The following is a 20,516-nucleotide window of genomic DNA, read 5'->3' on the forward strand; positions in this document are numbered from 1 at the left end:
CACACAGACCCCTGGGGTAAGTTATCTCAATCTATTGTTTTCTCATTTTAAATATCAAAAGCTTATATTTAATGAAGATAAAATAACTCACCCAAGCTCACATAGCTAGTCAGTTGCAAAACTAAGATTTAGACCAAGAGAGATTTGCTCCTAAGCTCCAAATGTGAAACACTGCCCTTAACCCAGGAAGATTTTCGAAGGTCAAGATTGGTTTATACATGAAAATACGTAACAAATAGAACAATGTCTGTTTTGTGCAGTAAAGATATAATGGCAATGGCTGGAGATCTAAAGCACTGTGTTATAGTTTTAGTTACTATTTTAATACATCTCAAAGGTTCAGTCCAGTCGTTCAGTCATGTCTGACTCTTTGTGACCCCATGGACAGCAGCATGCCAGGCTTCCCTGTCCATCACCAACTCCTAGAGCTTGCTCAAACTCATGTCCATTGAGTCAGTGATGCCATCCAACCATCTCATCCTCTGTCGTCCCCTTCTCCTCCTGCCTTCAAACTTCCCTAGCATCAGGATCTTTTCTAATGAGTCAGTTCTTTGCATCAGGTGGCCAAAGTATCAGAGCTTCAGCTTCAGCATCTGTCCTTCCAATGAATATTCAGGACTGATTTCCTTTAAGATGGACTGGTTTGATCTCCTTGCAGTCCAAGGGACTCTCAAGAGTCTTCTCCAACACCACAGTTCAAAAGCATCAATTCTTCAGAGCTCAGCTTTCTTTATGGTCCAACTCTCACATCCATACATGACTACTGGAAAAACCATAGGTTTGATCAAATGGACCTCTGTTGGCAAAGCAGTGTCTCTGCTGTAATCTCAAAGGTTACAGTTTTATTTCACCTATGTGAATAGTTAAATATTTGATTAGTCCCACAGTGATTTGCGTTGTCTCCATTCACATGGTTGTGTCCTTATAGATTGTATGATCAATTCAATGACAGAAAATATAACGATAACTCTCACTTTTAAGTCAATAGAAAAATCTTTCAAATCATTTTTCCTGAGTCATATTAATCATGTTGCTTCAGTTAGAGCATTGGGAAAATTAATCTTATAAATGACATGTGAAATGCAATCTAGGTAGCTAACATATTTATAGGTATAGTTCATGAGAGGAACCAGAAATCTTTACCATCAGACTAAGAGATAAATAATGACCCCTAAGGTTAGGTTTTTGGCCACAGGTATGCCATGGAAGTGACCACCTTCTTAACCAATCTTAACATGTTGCTGCCATTTAGTCACTAAGTTGTTTCTGACTCTTTTGTAAGACTCCATGGACTGTAGCCCAGTAGGCTCCTCTGCCCATGGGATTTTCCAGGCAAGAATCCTGGAGTAGTTTGCCATTTCCTCCTCCCCCCAGGGAGTCAAAGGATCACAAAGAGTCAGACGTGACTGAGCGACTGAGCATACAGGGAGAACAGAGAGGTGCCAAGGACCCACATGATGCTGGGAACAGCTGTCACCACACGGTAGGGGCACAGCAATGCTGATGAGGGTTCACAGACAGTGAATGAGCTGAGACAACCAACTCTATTTTAATATTCCAAGCTCATAATAGAACCCTTGTACAGCTCAAGATACAAGCTCTAAATTTGTGATTTAAAAAAAATTTTATTTATATTGGAGTACTGTTGACCAACAATATTGTGTTAGTTTCAGATGTACAGCAGAGTGATTCAGTTCAATGTATACATGTATCAATGTATACATTGATTCAGTTCAATGTAAACATGTAGCTTTTCCCATTTAGGTTATTATAGAGTATTGAGTGGAGTTTCTGTGTGATGGTTTTTGACATTTAAAAATCTTTGGGTGAAAAATCAAATGTCTGAAGCTGCTGTTCCTACCGCCCCCTACTCTTTGCAGCCTAGTTTTTTTATTAAAGAAAATATGGTTCTATGTTAGAGTACCATGAGAAAAAACATTTTCTCAATTTACAGAGACCTCCAGAAGGCTTTTGTATTTCAGTGTCTAAGAAAGGAAGCAATTGTCTGCAATGTCCCTCTTCGGTGAGCATTATCCCTAATTAAAAAAATGTTTAAGGACACAGCTCTGCCAGGGGATGTTCCGAGTTCCTCTAATATCGGTTTGTAATGAAACACACAGATTGCCTAAGATGAGGCAATTACACTGGCACATCACGGCAGGAGAATAGAGCAATTTTGCAGGCAAAGGATAAAGCCCCAGCAAGAAATAATAAGTCATGCTGCACACTCCATATGAAAGGTCAGCAATCCTTTACATCCTGAAGGTATTTACCATTTAAAAAACTGTATTCTGAGCTCCAAAATAATATTGTTATTGCAACTACGTATTTATGTATATATGCATATATACATGCGTATATAGATATATAGCTACATTTCTTTTGCAAAACTGGGACTACAAGAATGAAAATAACTTTAAGGTAAGATTATACAGGGATTTCCCTCATTGTTTCTCTAACTGTATTAGTTGTTAAATTGTGATGTAATTTAAAATAGAAATACATGTTCAAGCAATTCCTAGTTGGTGAGGTTACGGTTTAAATTACTCTAATTTCAGATTTCTGTCAATCTAAAGGAAGATAAGGCTTTTAGTAGCAATAAATGAGCTCCATGTACTTTTATATAGGTATTGCAGTGGTTTAAATGAAGCAGAGGAACCTGTATATAAGTTTCTAAGTACTGTAATTCCATAATGCTTAGCAATTTGATGGAGTTACAGCACTTTATAGTTACTGTTCCCATGAATCCTATGATAGTGATCATTTAAGACAGGGAGAAACTAAGGGGGAAAAAAGTCTATCACTTGTACATATTAAAAAGAGCAGGTTCAAAAAATGCTGGCTTGAAATGTGAAGAGAAAACCTTGTATCTTAAGTTTTTCTATTGCTTATTACTTAAATATCTGACAATTTAACATATGATCATAATATGAGCTGAAAAACAGAAGAGAGAATGAGGAAGAAATAAAAATTATCTGTAATTCCCCACTGAGATGTAACAACTGTTGACCTATCCAGAAATTTCAGATTTTTCATTCATGCTATTATTTCATTATTTCTGTGTATAATCCTGTTGCTAAGAAGGTAGCTTTGGTACACTTCCTCACTGCCCAAAGGAAATTCCTGTGACCATGGAAATGTTCTGCTTCTATGCCGTCTAAAACAAAAGAAACTGGTAAGCTCTTGAACTGTTGCTAGTGCTACCAAGAAATTAAATTTAAAATTAATTTATTTAAATTAAAGCCTAGAAGCCATGAATGTTTAGTAATGACTATTTTGAACAGGTAAAAGTCTAATTTCACACCTTTATGATGATCTATGTTTTCCCCTTTTTTTCTTTACTTTTGGAATTTTGCCGATTCACAGTAAAATGTGTATGAATATCTTCTTATTTGTTATGCTTGAGAAGCATAGTGCTTTTCAGCCTGAAGAATCAACTTTTTATTTGTACCAGAAAGGTCTTACCTATAATTTCTTCCAGTGGTGGCTTTATTCCATTCTCTCTTTTCTGTTGTTCACAAATCTGATTAAACATGTGTTAGATCTTCTCTTTCTACCCCTCATATCTCTTAATTTCTCTTTCACATATTTCTTTTTTTTTTGAGTAGCTACCCACTGGGTACAGATTCAGGGGCCTAGAAGATTCCTTGAATTATTTTGCAACAGAAAATAAAACATACCCCCCCCACCTTTAGAAGTAATCAACCCATTTTTTTTAAATAAATTTATTTATTGTAGTTGGGGGCTAATTACTTTACAATATTGTAGTGGTTTTTGCCATACATTGACATGAATCTGCCATGGGTTTACATGTGTTCCCCATCCTGAACCCCCCTCCCACCTCCCTCACCATCCCATCCCTCTGGGTCATCCCATTGCCCCAGCCCTGAGCATTTGTCTCATGCATCGAACATGGAATGATGTTCTGTTTCACATATGATAATTTACATTTTCAATGCTATTCTCTCTGAACATCCCACCCTCACCTTCTCCCTCCGAGTCCATAAGACTGTTCTATGCATCTGTGTCTCTTAGTCTGTCTCGCATATAGGGTTATCGTTACCATCTTTCAAATTCCATATATATGCATTAGTATACTGTATTGGTGTTTTTCTTTCTGGCTGACTTCACTCTGTATAATGGGCTCCAGTTTCATCCATCTCAATAGAACCGATTCAAATGTATTCTTTTTAATGGCTGAGTAATATTCCATTGTGTATATGTACCACAGCTTCCTTATCCATTCATCTGCTGATGGACATCTAGGTTGCTTCCATGTCCTGGCTATTATAAACAGTGCTGTGATGAACATTGGGGTACACGTGTCTCTTTCAATTCTGGTTTCCTCAGTATGTATGCCCAGCAGTGGGATTGCTGGGTCATATGGCAGTTCTATTTCCAGTTTTTTGAGGAATCTCCACACTGTTCTCCATAGTGGCTGTACTAGTTTGCATACCCACCAACAGTGTAAGAGGGTTCCCTTTTCTCCACACCCTCTCCAGCATTTATTACTTGTAGACTTTTGTATAGCAGCCATTCTGACTGGCGTGAAATGGTACCTCACTGTGGTTTTGATTTGCATTTCTCTAATAATGAGTGATGTTGAGCATCTTTTCATGTGTTTGTTAGCCATCTGTATGTCTTCTTTGGAGAAATGTCTGTTTAGTTCTTTGGCCCATATTTTGATTGGGTCATTTATTTTTCTGGAATTCAGCTGCAGAAGTTGCTTGTATATTTTTGAGATTAATTGTTTGTCTGTTGCTTCATTTGCTATTATTTTCTCCCATTCCGAAGGCTGTCTTTTCACCTTGCTTATAGTTTCCTTTGTTGTGCAAAAGCTTTTCATTTTAATTAGGTCCCATTTGTTTATTTTTGCTTTTATTTCCAATACTCTGGGAGGTGGGTCATAGAGGATCCTGCTGTGGTTTATGTCAGAGAGTGTTTTGCCTATGTTTTCCTCTAGGAGTTTTATAGTTTCTGGTCTTACGTTTAGATCTTTAATCCATTTTTAGTTTATTTTTGTGTATGGTGTTAGAAAGTGTTCTAGTTTCACTCTTTTACACGTGGTTCACCAGTTTTCCCAGCACCACTTATTAAAGAGATTGTCTTTTCTCCATTTTATATTCCTGCCTCCTTTGTTGAAGATAAGTTGCCCATAGGTGCATGGATTTATCTCTGGGCTTTCTATTTTGTTCCATTGATCTATATTTCTATCTTTGTGCCAGTACCATACTGTCCTGATGACTGTGGCTTTGTAGTAGAGCCTGAAGTTAGGCAGGTTGATTCCTCCAGTTCCATTCTTCTTTCTCAACATTGCTTTGGCTATTCGAGGTTTTTTATATTTCCATACAAATTGTGAAATTATTTGTTCTAGTTCTGTGAAAAATACCATTTTTAGCTTGATAGGGATTGCATTGAATCTATAGATTGCTTTGGGTAGTATACTCATTTTCACTATATTAATTCTTCCAATCCATGAACATGGTATATTTCACCATCTATTTGTGTCCTCTTTGATTCACATATTTTTTATAAGCTGTGTATTATTTGTTTTCAACACAAAAACTGTATTTTATTTTTTATTTCAATGACCATCTTTTTCAATCTTAGAAAGTGGTCTTTTTTTCAAATTGCTTCTTTTTTATGATGTCCTGTTGCTTCCTTCATGTTGCAAGCTCTCTATGAGGTTGAAGTTCTTTTATATTAGATTATTTGAGGCTAACTGTCCCCTTTGTCATAGGCATCCCAGATGGTGCTAGTGGTCAAGAACCTGCCTGACAATCCCTGGGTTGAGAAGATCCCCTGGAAGAGGGCAAGGCAATCCACTCCAGTATTCTTGCCCGGAGAATCCCATGGACAGAAGAGCCTAGTGGTCTATAGTCCATAGGGTCACAAAGAATCAGACACAACTGAAGCGACTTAGCACGCACACACATTCCCTCTGTCATATCCATCAGTGTATATCCTCAATAGATAATTTTCTGTGAGTTATACAATGTTTGATTGGAAACTCTATTTTAGTAGGACTCTGCTTTTTTAAATGAAATTCCCATCAAGTCTGGGTGGTGGAAGCACCCTTTCAAATAAATTTTGTGTTTTCTTGCAGGTGCCCATGGGGACCCTCAGCCTTGAGTTATCTTTATGTTATATTCTTGGATAGTGAGAGATGTAAATCCTTCCACAGGTAGTTAAATTAAACCCCCTTCCCCACAGCCGGTAGAATCCCAGAGTTTCAAAATTCCAGGGGAAACCTTGCCTTTAAACTCTTACTTACCCTCAGTGGAAACCAACAAGTTTTCTTGTCAACGCTCTGCCAGTTTTTCAAAAGCCCATTGCATCAGTGAGGACTCAGCCCTTCAGTGATGCTAGATTTATACTGGTTATAGGTTCAAAGTCTTCCCTTGTGAAAAGCTGCAGCCACATCTCTTCACCTTCAGGGACCTTAAAACCACAACCTCCAGTTCCCAAACCCAGAGGTGCTCTGGCTTTGTTGGGCAGCCAAGCACCAGCCCAAGCAAACACTCTGCTTTGTAAATTTTCTCTTCAGTCATAGAACTGGGATCCCCTTTCTTTCTTGTGGTCTCAGATATGCACTTATAAAATAATCATGGTTTAACTAGTAATAAGAGCATTGTAAAGTTATTCCAGTCTTTCACCTTAACTGTCAATAAATAGTATTCAGTCAAACTTATTACTTTATATGTCTATCCTGTCTTACTTGATCCTTGTTTTTGCCTTTAAATTTTAGTGTTTTCACTTACAGAAAAATGTAGAATTTCCACATTTAAATATATCTGTATTTTGTATGAAGAATTTTATATTAATGTTCAGAAATAGGGGAGCAGTCCTAAGATGACAGAGGAATAGGACAGGGAGACCACTTTCTCCCCCACAAATTCATCAAAAGAACATGTGAACACTGAGAAAATTCCACAAAGCAACTTGTGAATGCTGGCAGAGGACACGATGCTGCTGCTGCTGCTAAGTCGCGTCAGTCGTGTCTGACTCTGTGCGACCCCATAGACGTCAGCCCAGCAGGCTCCCCCATCCCTGGAATTCTCCAGGCAAGAACACTGGAGTGGGTTGCCATTTTCTTCTGCAATGCATGAAAGTGAGAAGTGAAAGTTAAGTCACTCTGTCGTGTCTGACTCTTAGCAATCCCATGGACTGCAGCCTACCAGGCTCCTCCGTCCACAGGATTTTCGAGGTACCCAGAAAGGCAGCCCATTGTTTTCGAAATGAGGTAAGACAAAATATAAAAGATACAAAGAGAGACAAAAGAGTTAGGGATCGAGACCCGTCCCGAGGAGGGAGTCGAGAAGGAGAAGTTTCCAAACACCAGGAAACCCTCTCATTGGCGGGTCTGTGGGCAGTTTTAGAATCTCAGAGGACAACATAACCCAGATGAAAAAATAAATAAATAAAACCCAGAGATTATGCGCCTAGCCACAACTCCCAGTGGAGAAGTAGCCCAGACGCTCGCGTCCACCACCAGCAAGTGGGGGCTGAACAGGGACACATGGGTTGCACTGCTTAGGGTAAGGACCAGGCCTGAATGCCCTGAGGGAAATCTGAGGGAGCTAACATCAGATAGCAACCCAAACTGTGGGATAGCCAGAGAGAGGAGAAAAAAAGGAAAGAGAGAGAGAGAGACAGAGAGAACTTTCCTGCAAAAAGCTCTAACCTAAGGGACTGCCGGGCCACTCACAGAACAAAGGACTGAGCGAATACCAGAAGAGAGCTACCAGGCTGCAGACTGGCTCATCCCCAACCGGAGGCATGGAGGCAGGCAGGCGACAGCCACAGTTGGAAGGTGAGGGGCAAACTCATCCCCAGAGACAGCATCCTCTACCAAACTGCAAGCAGGCTCCCAGTTGCTAATCAAGTCTTCCTGGGATCCTGGATGGTTGACATCCACCAGGAGGGTCGCAGCCAGAGATCAGCTCCCCAGAGGAGACACATGGCACACCCAGGTAATCGAGTTGCTGGGACCAGGGAGGTGATAAGATGCATCATCCACCTGGGGAGAGTACACTCGCCAAGCATCTGGTCGCCTGAGCTGCTAGGACCTGGGAAGGGCACAAAACACAGCCCCCAAGTCTGTCCCTTTGTGGAGTACCCAAGAACCTGAAACTTAGCAGCTTAGACCTGGGAAGTGCATGCAACCCAGGGCCCGCTTTAGACATTTCCTGGAGAGCAACCTGGAGCCTGAGCAGCGTAGACTGGGAAAGCACACACGCCTTGTGCAGGGGCAAAACCAGTGTGGCCCAGACACTGCGAGCACTCCCCACATGCCAGTGATATTTGTTTGCAGTGTTCCTCCCTCCCCACAGCACAACTGAACAAGTGAGCCTAAGTAAATGACCACCTTCATCCCCTTGTATCAGGCTGGAAGTTAGATACTAAAGAGACTTGCAAACAGAGGAAGCCAAAATGAACAAAGAAGAGGGAACCACTTTGGAAGTGACAGGGGCAACAGATTAAAACCCTATAGTTAGCACTGACTACATTGGAAGGGAACTATAGACCTTGAGAAGAAGTATAAATTGGAACAAGGAACTATCTGAAACTGAACTGACCCCACACTGTCCACAACAGCTCCAGAGAAATCCCTAGATATATTTTACTATTATTATTTTTTAATTTTTTTGTTTTTAAGTCTGTATTACTCCTTTAATTTTCATTTTTAAAACCTACTATTAGCTTGCAAAAAAAAAGACCTAGTTTTAAAGCAAATTTCATATTTTTTTAATAACTTTTGCAATTTTGTTTTTTTAATATTGTATTTTTGAGAGTCTAACCTCTACTTTAGATTTTTAATCTTTGATTTTTGGTATTTGGTATCAATTTTGTACCTTTAAGAATCCAATCTTCATACCCATTTTCACTTAGGAATGTGGTTACTGGCTTGATTGCTCTCTCCCCTTTTGACTCTCCTTTTTCTCCCTCAGGTCACCTCTATCTCCTCCCTCCACCTTCTCCTCTATATTTAACTCTGTGAATCTCTTTGGGTGTTCCAGACTGTGGAGAACACTTAGGGAACTGATCACTGGCTAGACTGGTCACTCTCCTCTTTTGATTCCCCCTCTTCTCCTCCTATCACCTCTATCTCCCTTCTCCCTCTTCCTCACCATGTTATGCTGTGAACCTCTCTGGGTGTCCCTCACTGTGAATAATCTTTTCACCATTAACCTAGATGTTCTATCATCACTGCTGTATGGATGGAAAAGTCTTGAGGCTACTGTAAGAATAAGGCTGAAAGCCAGAGGCAGGAGGCTTAAATCCAAAACTTGAGAACACCAGAAAACTCCTAGCTCCAGGGAACATTAATCAACAGGAGCTCATCCAAAAGCATCCATACCTACACTGAAACCAAGTTCCACCCAAGAGCCAACAAGTTTCAGAGAAAGACATACCAAGCTACTTCTTCAACAATTCAGGAACATAACCCTGAGCACAAAAATACAGGCAGCCAAAAGTCACACCAAACCCACAGAAACCTCAAAACTCAATACTGGACACTTCATTGCACTCCAGAGAGAAGAGATCCAGCTCCACCCACCAGAACACTGATGCAAGCTTCCCTAACCAGGAAACCTTGAAAAGCCACTCGTCCAACCCCACCGACAGGGAGGAACCTCCACAATAAACAGGAACCACAAACTTCCAGCATACAGAAAGGCCACCCCAAACACAGCAACTGAAACAAGATGAAAAGGCAGAGAAATAGTCAGCAGGTAAAGTAACATGATAAAAGCCTACCAAACCAAACAAAAGAGGAGGAGATATGGAGTCTAACTGAAAAAGAATTCAGAATAATGATAGTAAAAATGATTCAAAATCTTGAAAACAAAATGGAGTTACAGATAAATAGTCTGGAGACAAGGATTGAGAAGATGCAATGTTTAACAAGGACCTAGAAGAAATAAAAAAAGAGTCAATTAACAATGAATAATGCAATAACTGAAATAAAAAGGACTCTGGAGGGAACCAACAGTAGAATAACTGAGGCAGAAGATAGAATAAGTGAGGTGGAAGATAGAATGGTGAAAATAAATGAAGCAGAGAGGAAAAAAGAAAAAAAATTAAAGGAAATGAGGACAATCTCAGAGACCTTTGGGACAATGTCAAACACCCCAACATTCGAATCATAGGAGTCCCAAAAGAAGAAGACAAAAAGAAAGGCCATGAGAAAATACTTGAGGAGATAACAGTTGAAAACTACCCTAAAATAGGGAAGGAAATAGCCACCCAAGTCCAAGAATCCCACAGAGTCCCAAACAGGGTAAACCCAAGGCAAAACACCCCAAGACATATATTAATCAAATTAACGAAGATCAAACAGAAAGAACAAATAATGAAGGCAGCAAGGGAAAAACAACAAATAACATACAAGGGGATTCTCATAAGGATAAAAGCTGAACTTTCAATAGAAACTCTTCAAGCCAGAAGGGAATGGCGGGACATACTTAAAGTAATGAAAGAGAAAAACCTACAACCCAGAGTACTGTACCCAGTAAGGATCTCATTCAAATATGAAGGAGAAATCAAAAACTTTACAGACAAGCAAAAGCTGACAGAATTCAGCACCACCAAACAAGCTCTTCAACAAAGGCTAAAGGATCTTCTTTAGACAGGAAACACTGAAAAGTTGTATAAAGTTGAACCCAAAACAACAAAATAAATGGCAACGGGATCATACTTATCAATAATTACCTTAAATGTAAATGGGTTGAATGCCCCAACCAAAAGACAAAGACTGGCTGAATGGATACAAAAACAAGATCCCTATATATGCAGTCTACAAGAGACCCACCTGAAACCTAGCGACACACACAGACTGAAAGTGAAGGGCTGGAAAAAGATAGTTCATGAAAACGAAGACCAAAAGAAAGCAGGAGTAGCAATACTCATATCAGATAAAATAAATTTTGAAATAAAGGCCTGAAAAGAGACAAAGAAGGACACTACATAATGATCAAAGGATCAATCCAAGAAGAAGATAAAACAATTATAAATATATATGCACCCAACATAGGAGCACTGCAATATGTAAGGCAAAAGCTAATGAGTATGAAAGGGGAAATTAACAGAAACACAATAATAGTGGAGACTTTAATACCCTACTTACACCTATGGATAGATCAACTAAACAGAAAATTAGCAAAGAAACACAAACTTTAAATGATACAATAGACCAGTTAGACCTAATTGATATATACGGGACATTTCACCCCAAAACAATGAATTTCACCTTTTTCTCCAGTGCACATGAAACCTTCTGCAGGATAGATCACATCCTGGGCCATAAATCCAGCCTTGGCAGATTCAAAAAAATTGAAATCACCTCAAGCATCTTTTCTGATCACAGTGCGGTAAGACTAGATGTCACCTACAGGAAAAAAACTATTAAAAATACAAAAACATACTGAGGCTAAACAACACTCTTCTGAATAACTAACAAATCACAGAATAAATCAAAAAATAAATAAAAAATATGCTCAGAAATGAATGAAAATGAAAACACAAAAACCCAAAACCTATTGGATACAGTAAAAACAGTGCCAAGTGGTAGGTTCATAGCAATACGAGCCTACCTCAAGAAACAGGAGAAAAATCAAATAAATAACCTAACTCTACACCTAAAGCAACTAGAAAAAGAAGAAATGAAGCAACTCAGTGTTAGCAGAAGGAAGGAAATCATAAACATTAGGGCAGAAATAAATGAAAAGAAACAAAGGAGACCATAGCCAAAATCAACAAAGATAAAAGCCGGTTCTTTGAGAAGATAAATAAAATTGACAAATTCATCAAGAGCCAGACTCATCAAGAAAAAAAGGGAGAAGAATCAAATCAACAAAATTAGAAACTAAAGTGGAGAAATCACAACAGACAACACAGAAATACAAAAGATCATAAGAGACTACTATCAGCAACTATATGCCAATAAAACGGACAACTTGGAAGAAATGGACAAATTCTTAGAAGAGTATAACTTTCCATAACTGAACCAGGAAGAAATAAAAACTCTTAACAGACCCATCACAAGCATAGAAATCAAAATTGTAATCTTCCAGCAAACCAAAGCCCAGGACCACACAGCTTCACAGCTGAATTCTACCAAAATCTTAGAGAAGAGCTAACACCTATCCTACTCAAACTCTTCCAGAAAATTGCAGAGGAAAGTAAACTTCCAAACTCATTCTATGAGGCACCATCACCCTAATACCAAAACCAGACAAAGATGCTACAAAAAAGAAAACTACAGGCCAATATCACTGATGAACATAGATGCAAAAATCCTTAACAAAATCCTAGCAAACAGAACCCAACAACATATTTAAAAGATCACACATCATGATCAAGTGGGCTTTATCCCAGGGATGCAAGCATTCTTTAATATTCGTAAATCAATCAATGTGACACACCACATTAACAAATTGAAAGATAAAAACCATATGATTATCTCAATAGATGCAGAGAAAGCCTTTGACAAAATTCAACATCCATTTATGATAAAAAACCCTCCAGAAAGCAGGAATAGAAGGAACATACCTCAACATAATAAAGCCATATATGATAAACCCACAGCAAACATTACCTTCAATGATGAAAAATTGAAAGCATTTCCCCTAAAGTCAGGAACAACACAAGGGTCCCCACTCTCACCACTACTATTCAACATAGTTTTGGAAGTTTTAGCCACAGTAATCAGAGAAGAAAAAGAAATAAAAGGAATCCAGATTGGAAAAGAAGAAGTAAAACTCTCACTGTTTGCATATGACAAGATCCTCTACACAGAAAACCCTAAAGACTCCACCAGAGAATTACTAGAGCTAACCATTGAATATAGTAAAGTTGCAGGATATAAAATTAACACACAGAAATCCCTTGCATTCCTATACATTAACAATGAGAAAACAAAAAGAGAAATTAAGGAAACAATTCCATTCACCATTGCAACAAAAAGAATAAAATACTTAGGAATAAATATACCTAAAAAAACCAAAGACATATATACAGCAAACTATAAAACACTGATGAAAGAAATCAAAGATAACACAAATAGATGGAGAAATATACCATGTTCATGGATCGGAAGAATCAAAATAGTGAAAATCAGTATGCCACCCAAAGCAATCTATAGATTCAGTGCAATCCCTATCAAGCTACCAATGGTATTTTTCATAGAACTAGAACAAATAATTTCACAATTTCTATGGAAATACAAAAAAACCTCAAATAGCCAAAGCAATGTTGAGAAAGAAGAATGGAACCAGAGGAATCAACATGCCTGACTTCAGGCTATACCACAAAGCTACAGTCATTAAGACAGTATGGTATTGGCACAAAGACAGAAATATAAATCAATGGAACAAAATAGAAAGCCCAGAAATAAATCCATGCACCTATGGACATCTTATCTTTGACAAAGGAGGCAAGAATCTACGATGGAAAAAAGACAATCTCTTTAACAAGTGGTGCTGGGAAAACTGGTCAAACATCTGTAATATGCAGAATGAAATTATAACACTTTCTAACACCATACACAAAAATAAACTCAAAATGGATTAAAAATCTAAATGTAAGACCAGAAACTCTAAAACTCCTAGAGGAAAACATGGCAAAATACTCTCTGATGTAAATCATAGCAGGATCCTCCATGACCCACTTCCCAGAGTAATGGAAATGAAAGCAAAAATAAACAAATGGGACCTAATTAAGCTTAAAACCTTCTGCACAACAAAGGAAACTATAAGCAAGGTGAAAAGACAGCCTTCAGAATGGGAGAAAATAATAGCAAATGAAGCAGCTGACAAAGAATTAATCTCAAAAATATACAGTCAACTCCTGCAGCTCAATTCCAGAAAAATAAGTGACCCAATCAAAAAATGGGCGAAACAACTAAACAGACATTTCTCCAAAGAAGACATGCAGATGGCTAACAAACACATGAAAAGATGCTCAACATCACTCATTACCAGAGAAATGCAAATCAAAACCACAATGAGGTACCATCTCATGCCAACCAGAATGGCTGCTATCAAAAAGTCTATAAATAATACATGCTGGATAGGGTGCAGAGAAAAGGGAACCTCTTACACTGTTGGTGGGAATGCAAACTAGTACAGCCACTATTTAGAACAGTGTGGAGATTCCTTAAAAAATTGGAAACAGAACTACCATACAACCCAGCAATCCCACTGCTGGGCATACACACCAAGGAAATCAGAATTTAAAGAGACACGTGTACCCCAATGTTCATCGCAGCACTGTTACAATAGCCAGGACACGGAAGCAACCTAGATGCCCATTGGCAGACGAATGGATAAGAAAGCTGTGGTACATGTACACAGTGGAATATCACTCAGCCATTAAAAAGAATGCTGTTGAATCAGTTCTAATGAAGTGGATGAAACTGGAGCTTATAATACAGAGCAAAGTAAGTCAGAAAGAAAAACACCAATACAGTATATTAATGCATATATATGGAATTTAGAAAGATGGTAACGATAACCCTATATGTGAGACAGTGAAAGAGACACAGATGTAAAGAAGAGACTTTTGGACTCTGTGGGAGATGGCGAGGGTGGAATAATTTAAGAGAATAGCATTGAAACATGTATATTACCATATGTGAAATAGATCGTTAGTTCATATTCAATGCATGAGACAGGGTGCTCAGGGCTGGTGCACTGGGATGACCCAGAGGGATAGGATGGGAAGGGAGGTGGGAGGGAGGTTCAGGATGGGGAACACCTGTACACCCATGGCTGATTCATGTGAATGTATGGCAAAAACCACCACAATACTGTAAAGTAATTAGCCTCCAATTAAAATAAATAATTTTTTTTAAAAAGAAAGAATTCCCCATTGATTAATGAATGTTTATATATATTTGCATTATTTCTAGGTTTCTAAGAGAAACATTAAACACCGATCTCAGGAATATTTGGTGATATGATCACCATGGTACTAGTAACAGGGAATACTTGAAGTGGTAAAAGTTTTGACTGGGAGGTTAAAAGTTAACTACTCTTGCCAGAGAAATTTATACAGGGTAATCAATGACCAACATTGTTTTAAGTGAAAAATAAAACTCTTCAATTCTCCAAACTATTTTTGTGGAGAGTCTGTTCACTTTCTAAAGTGTAAATGAGAGTATCTGGACTTTCATCAAAAAAATAAAAAAATTCATGACCAGTATATAGATATTCATATAAGTATTACAATTAAGTGTATCTATATCTGAGAAAGATAGAATTTGGTATATATCTTTCTGAAAGGAATATTTAAATACATATATTTAACATGTCTCAGTTCAGTTCAGTTCATTCGCTCAGTTGTGTCCGACTCTCTGAAACCGCATGAACCGCAGCATGCCAGACCTCCCTGTCCATCACCAACTCCCGGAGTCTACCCAAACCCATGTCCATTGAGTCGGTGATGAAATCTAACCATCTCATCCTCTGTCATCCCCTTCTCCTCCTGCCCTCAATCTTTCCCAGGATCAGGGTCTTTTCAAATGAGTCAGCTCTTCGCATCAGGTGGCCAAAGTACTGGAGTTTCAGCTTCAACATCAGTCCTTCCAATGAACACCCAGGACTGATCTCCTTTAGGATGGACTGGTTGGATCTCCTTGCAGTCCAAGGGACTCTCAAGAGTCTTCTCCAACACTACAGTTCAAAAGCATCAATTCTTCAGCACTCAGCTTTCTTTATAGTCCAACTCTCACATCCATACATGACTACTGGAAAAACCATAGTCTTGACTAGATGGACCTTTGTTGGCAAAGTAATGTCTCTGCTTTTTAATATGCTGCCTAGGTTGGTTATAACTTTCCTTCCAAGGAGTAAGCGTCTTTTAATTTCATGGCTGCAATCACCATCAGCAGTGACTTTGGAGCCCAAAAAAATAAAGTCTGACACTGTTTCCACTGTTTCCCTATCTGTTTGCCATGAAGTGATGGGACCAGATGCCATGATCTTAGTTTTCTGAATGTTGAGCTTTAAGCCAACTTTTTCACTCTCCTCTTTCACTTTCATCAAGAGGCTCTTTAGTTCTTCTTCACTTTCTGCCACGTATTTCATGCCATATATTAACATGTCTAATATATATTTACTATAAAAAACATACTTAACATGTGATATATAAATATACAGGCGATTCTTTACCACTAGTGCACTCATCTTCTGTGAGACCACCAAAATCACAACTAGCTACTGAACAACCATCAACAAGAGAATGTTTGATCCCACTGAAAAAAGATACCCCATATCCAAGGGTAAAGGAGAAGCCCCAGCAAGACGGTAGGAGAGGCACAACCGTGTTTAGAATCAAACTTCATATCCACCAGAGATGCTCAGAGGGGCAGACAAAATCCTTGTATGCACCAGGACCCAGGGAAAGGAGCAGTGACACCCACAAGAGACTGAGTAAGACCTACCTTTGAGTGTTTGAGTGTCTCCTGCAAAAGCATGGGTCATCAGTGGCCTGCCATGGGGACGGGGGCTTGGGCTGCAGCAGACCTGGGAGGCATGGCGTTTGGCATAAGTCCTCTTAGAAGAGGTCGCCATTAGTCCCATCATAAAGCCACTGAACAGGAGAAGGAAACAGCAACCCACTCCAATATTCTTGCCTGGAGAATCCCAGGGACAGAGGAGCCTGGTGGGCTGCCGTCTATGGGGTTGCACAGAGTCGGACACGACTGAAGCAACTTAGCATGCATGCATGCATGTATTGGAGAAAGAAATGGCAACCTACTCCAATATTCTTGCCTGGAGAATCCCAGGGACAGAGGAACCTGGTGGGCTGCCATCTGTGGGGTCGCACAGAGTCGGACACAGCTGATGCGACTTAGCAGCAGCAGCAAAGCCACTGAGAAGACGACCCACAAACTGGAGAACAATTATACCAAGGAAGTTCTCGTACTTTTGCAAAAGTTCTAGGGCCCACAACAGACTTCCCACCTGGAGATCCAGCAAAGGGACTGAGAACCCCCAGGGAATTTGACTTTGAAGGCCAGTGGAATTTGATTACAGAACTTTCACCATTGCCCCTACCACAGTTTGACCTCAGGCCAAACTACAGAGAGGGAACAAAGCCCCACCCATCAGCAGAAAATTGGATTAAAGATTCACCTAGCATGGCCCTGTCAATCAGAGCAAGACTGGGTATACCCCAGAGCCAGTTCCTACCATCAAGAAGCTTCCACATGCCTCTTATCCTCATCCATCAGAAGGCAGATAGAATGAAAACCATAATCACAGAAAACTAACCAAAATGATCACATGGATCACAGCCTTGTCTAACTCAGTGAAACTATGAACCATGCCATGTAGGGCCACCAAAGACAGATGGATCATGGTGGAGTATTCTAACAAAACGTGGTCCACTGGAGAAGGGAATGGCAAACCACTTCAGCATTAGTGCCTTGAGAACATCATGAAGAGTGTGAAAAGACAAAAGATATGAAACTGAAAGAATAATTCCCCAGGATAGTAGGTGCCCAATATGCTACTGGAGAAAAGCAGAGAAATAGCTCCAGAAGGAATGAAGAGGCTGAGCCAATGTGGAAACAATGCCCAGGTGTGGATGTGACTGGTGGTGAAAGTAAAGTCCAATGCTATAAAGAACAATATTGCATAGGAACCTGGCATATTAGATCCATGAATCAAGGTAAATGCATGTGACAAGGGCTCAGGGCCGGGGCAATGGGATGATCCAGAAGGATGGGATGGGGAGGGAGGTGGGTGGGGGGTCCAGGAAGGGGAACACATGTAAACCCATGGCTGATTCATGTCAATGTATGGCAAAAACGATTACAATATTGTAAAGTAATTAGCCCCCAACTAAAATAAATAAATTTATAAAAAAAAAAAAAAAAAGAAGTGGTCAAATAGGAGATGAAAAGAGTGAACATCAACATTTTAGCAATCAGTAAACTAAAATGGAGCAGAATGGGTGCATTTAATTCAGATGACCATTATATCCACTATTGTGGGCAAGAATCCCTTAGAAGAAATGGAGTAGCCATCATAGTCAACAAAAGCATTTGAAATGCAGTACTTGGGTGCATTCTCAAAAATGACAGAATGATCTCTGTTCGTTTCCAAGGCAAACCATTCAATATCATGGTAATCCAAGTCTATGTCCTGATCAGCAATGCTGAAGAAGCTGAAGTTGAACCATTCTATGAAGACCTACAAGACCTTCTAGAACTAACACCCCAAGAAGAATTTCTTTTCATCATAGGAGACTGGAATGCAAAACTAGGAAGTAAAGAGATACCTGGAGTAACATGCAAGTTTTGCCTTGGAGTAAAAAAGGAAGCAGGGCAAAGGCTAACAGAGTTTTTCCAAGAGAACGCACTGGTCATAGAAAACACCCTTTTCTAACAACACAAGAGAAGACACTACACATGGACATCACCAGATGGTCAACACCGAAATCAGATTGATTATATTCTTTGCAGCCAAAGATGCAGAAGCTCTATACAGTCAGCAAAAACAAGACTGGGAGCAGACTGTGGCTCAGATCATGAAGTGCTTATTCCAAATTCAGACCTAAATTGAAGAAAGTAGGGAAAACCACTAGACCACTCAGGTATGACCTGAATCAAATCCCTTATGATTATACAGTGGAAGTAACAAATAGATTCCAAGGTATCAGATCTGATAGACAGAATGCCTGAAGTACAACGGACAGAGGTTCATGCCATTTTATAGAAAGCAGTGATCAAAAATATCTCCAAGAAAAAGAAATGAAAAAAAACAAAATGGTTGTCTGAGGAGGCCTTACAAATAGCTGAGAAAAGAAGAGAAGCAAAAAGAAAAGGAGAAAAGGAAAGCTATACCCATATGAATGCAGAGTTCCAAGGAATAGCAAGGAGAGATAAGAAAGCCTTCCTCAGCGATCAATGCTAAAAAAAAAAAAAAAGGAAAACAACAGATTGGGAAAGACTAGAGATCTTTTCAAGAAAATTAGAGATATCAAGGGAACATTTTTGTCCATGATCATGCAAAGATGGGCACAATAAAGGACAGAAAAGATATGGATCTAACAGAAGCATAACATATTGAGAAAAGGTGGCAAGAATACACAGAAGAACTATACAAAAGAGATCTTAATGACCCGGATAACCACAATGGTGTGATCACTCACCTAGAGCCAGATATCCTGGAATGTGAAGTCAAGACGGCTGTAGAAAGCATCACTACGAACAAAGCTAATGGAGGTGATGGAATTCCAGTTGAGCTATTTCAAATCCCAAAAGATGATGCTGTTAAAGTATGCACTCAATATGCCAGCAAATTTGGAAAACTCAGCAGTGGCCACAGGACTGGAAAAGATCAGTTTTCATCCCAATTCCAAAGAAAGGCAATGCCAGAGAATGTTCAGACTACTTCACCATTGCACTCATCTCACACGCTAGCAAAGTAATGCTCAAAATTCTCCAAGCCAGGCTTCAACAGTACGTGAATCGTGAACTTCCAGATGTTCAAGGAGGATTTAGAAGAGGCAGAGGAACCAAAGATCAAACTGCCAACATCTGTTGGATCAAAGAAAAAGCAAGGGAATTCCAGAGAAACATCTACTGCTGCTTCATAAACTATGCTAAAGCCTTTGCCTGTGTGGATCACAGCAAGCTGTGGAAAATTCTTCAAGAGATGAGAATACCAGACTACCTTACCTGCCTCCTGAGAAACATGTATGTCGGTCAAGAAGCAACAGTTAGAATTGGACACAGAACAATGGACTGGTTCAAACTGGGAAAGAATTATATCAAGGCTGTATATTGTCACTCTGCTCATTTAAATCACTTGCAGAGTACATTATATGAAATGCAGGGCTGGATGATGCACAAGCTGGAATCAAGTTTCCAGGAGAAATATCAATAAGCTTAGATATGCAGATGACACCACCATTATGGCAAAAAGCAAAGAAGAACTAAAGAGCCTCTTGATGAAAGTGAAAGAAGGGAGTGAAACAGCTGGCTTAAAACTCTACATTCAAAAAACCAGGATTATGGCATCTGGTCCCATCACTTCATGGCAAATAGATGGGGAAGCAATGAAAACAGTGACAGACTTTATTTTTGGGGGCTACAAAATCACTGAAGATAGTGGTCACAGCCATGAAATTAAAAGACACTTGCTTCTTGGAAGAAAAGCTATGACCAACCTAGACAGCATATTAAAAAGCAGAGACATTGCTTCGATGACAAAGGTACATATAGTCAAAGCTATGGTTTTTCTAGTAGTCATGTATGGATGTGAGAGTTGGACCATAAAGAAAGCTGGGTGCCGAAGAATTGATGCTTTTGAACCGTGGTGTTGAGGACTCTTGAGAGTCCCTTGGACTGCAAGGAAATCAAATCAGTCAATCCTAAAGGAAATCAGTCCTGAATATTTATTGGAAGGACACATGCTGAAGCTGAAGCTCCATTACTTTGGCCACCTGATGTGAAGAACTGACTCATTGGAAAAGACCCTGATGATGGGAAAGATTGAAGG

The 20,516-nt window shown here is 39.4% G+C and overlaps 1 protein-coding gene and 1 long non-coding RNA gene across 2 annotated transcripts in view; both read right to left on the reverse strand.

Moving 5' to 3' along the window:
- Nucleotides 1–20,516, reverse strand: part of ABCA13 (ATP binding cassette subfamily A member 13) — a 413,377-nt gene that overhangs the window by 82,195 nt on the left and 310,666 nt on the right. The window lies entirely within an intron of this gene.
- On the reverse strand, nucleotides 3,589–18,939 carry LOC145524337 (uncharacterized). The gene is made up of 2 exons (XR_014067409.1): nucleotides 14,829–18,939; nucleotides 3,589–3,745 (listed from the first exon to the last, which is right to left on the reverse strand). It is a non-coding gene; the product is annotated as an uncharacterized LOC145524337 (long non-coding RNA).

This window comes from Giraffa tippelskirchi, chromosome 10, assembly GCF_054371585.1.
Source record: "Giraffa tippelskirchi isolate mGirTip1 chromosome 10, T2T-mGirTip1v1.2.pri, whole genome shotgun sequence".
NCBI lineage: Eukaryota > Metazoa > Chordata > Mammalia > Artiodactyla > Giraffidae > Giraffa > Giraffa tippelskirchi.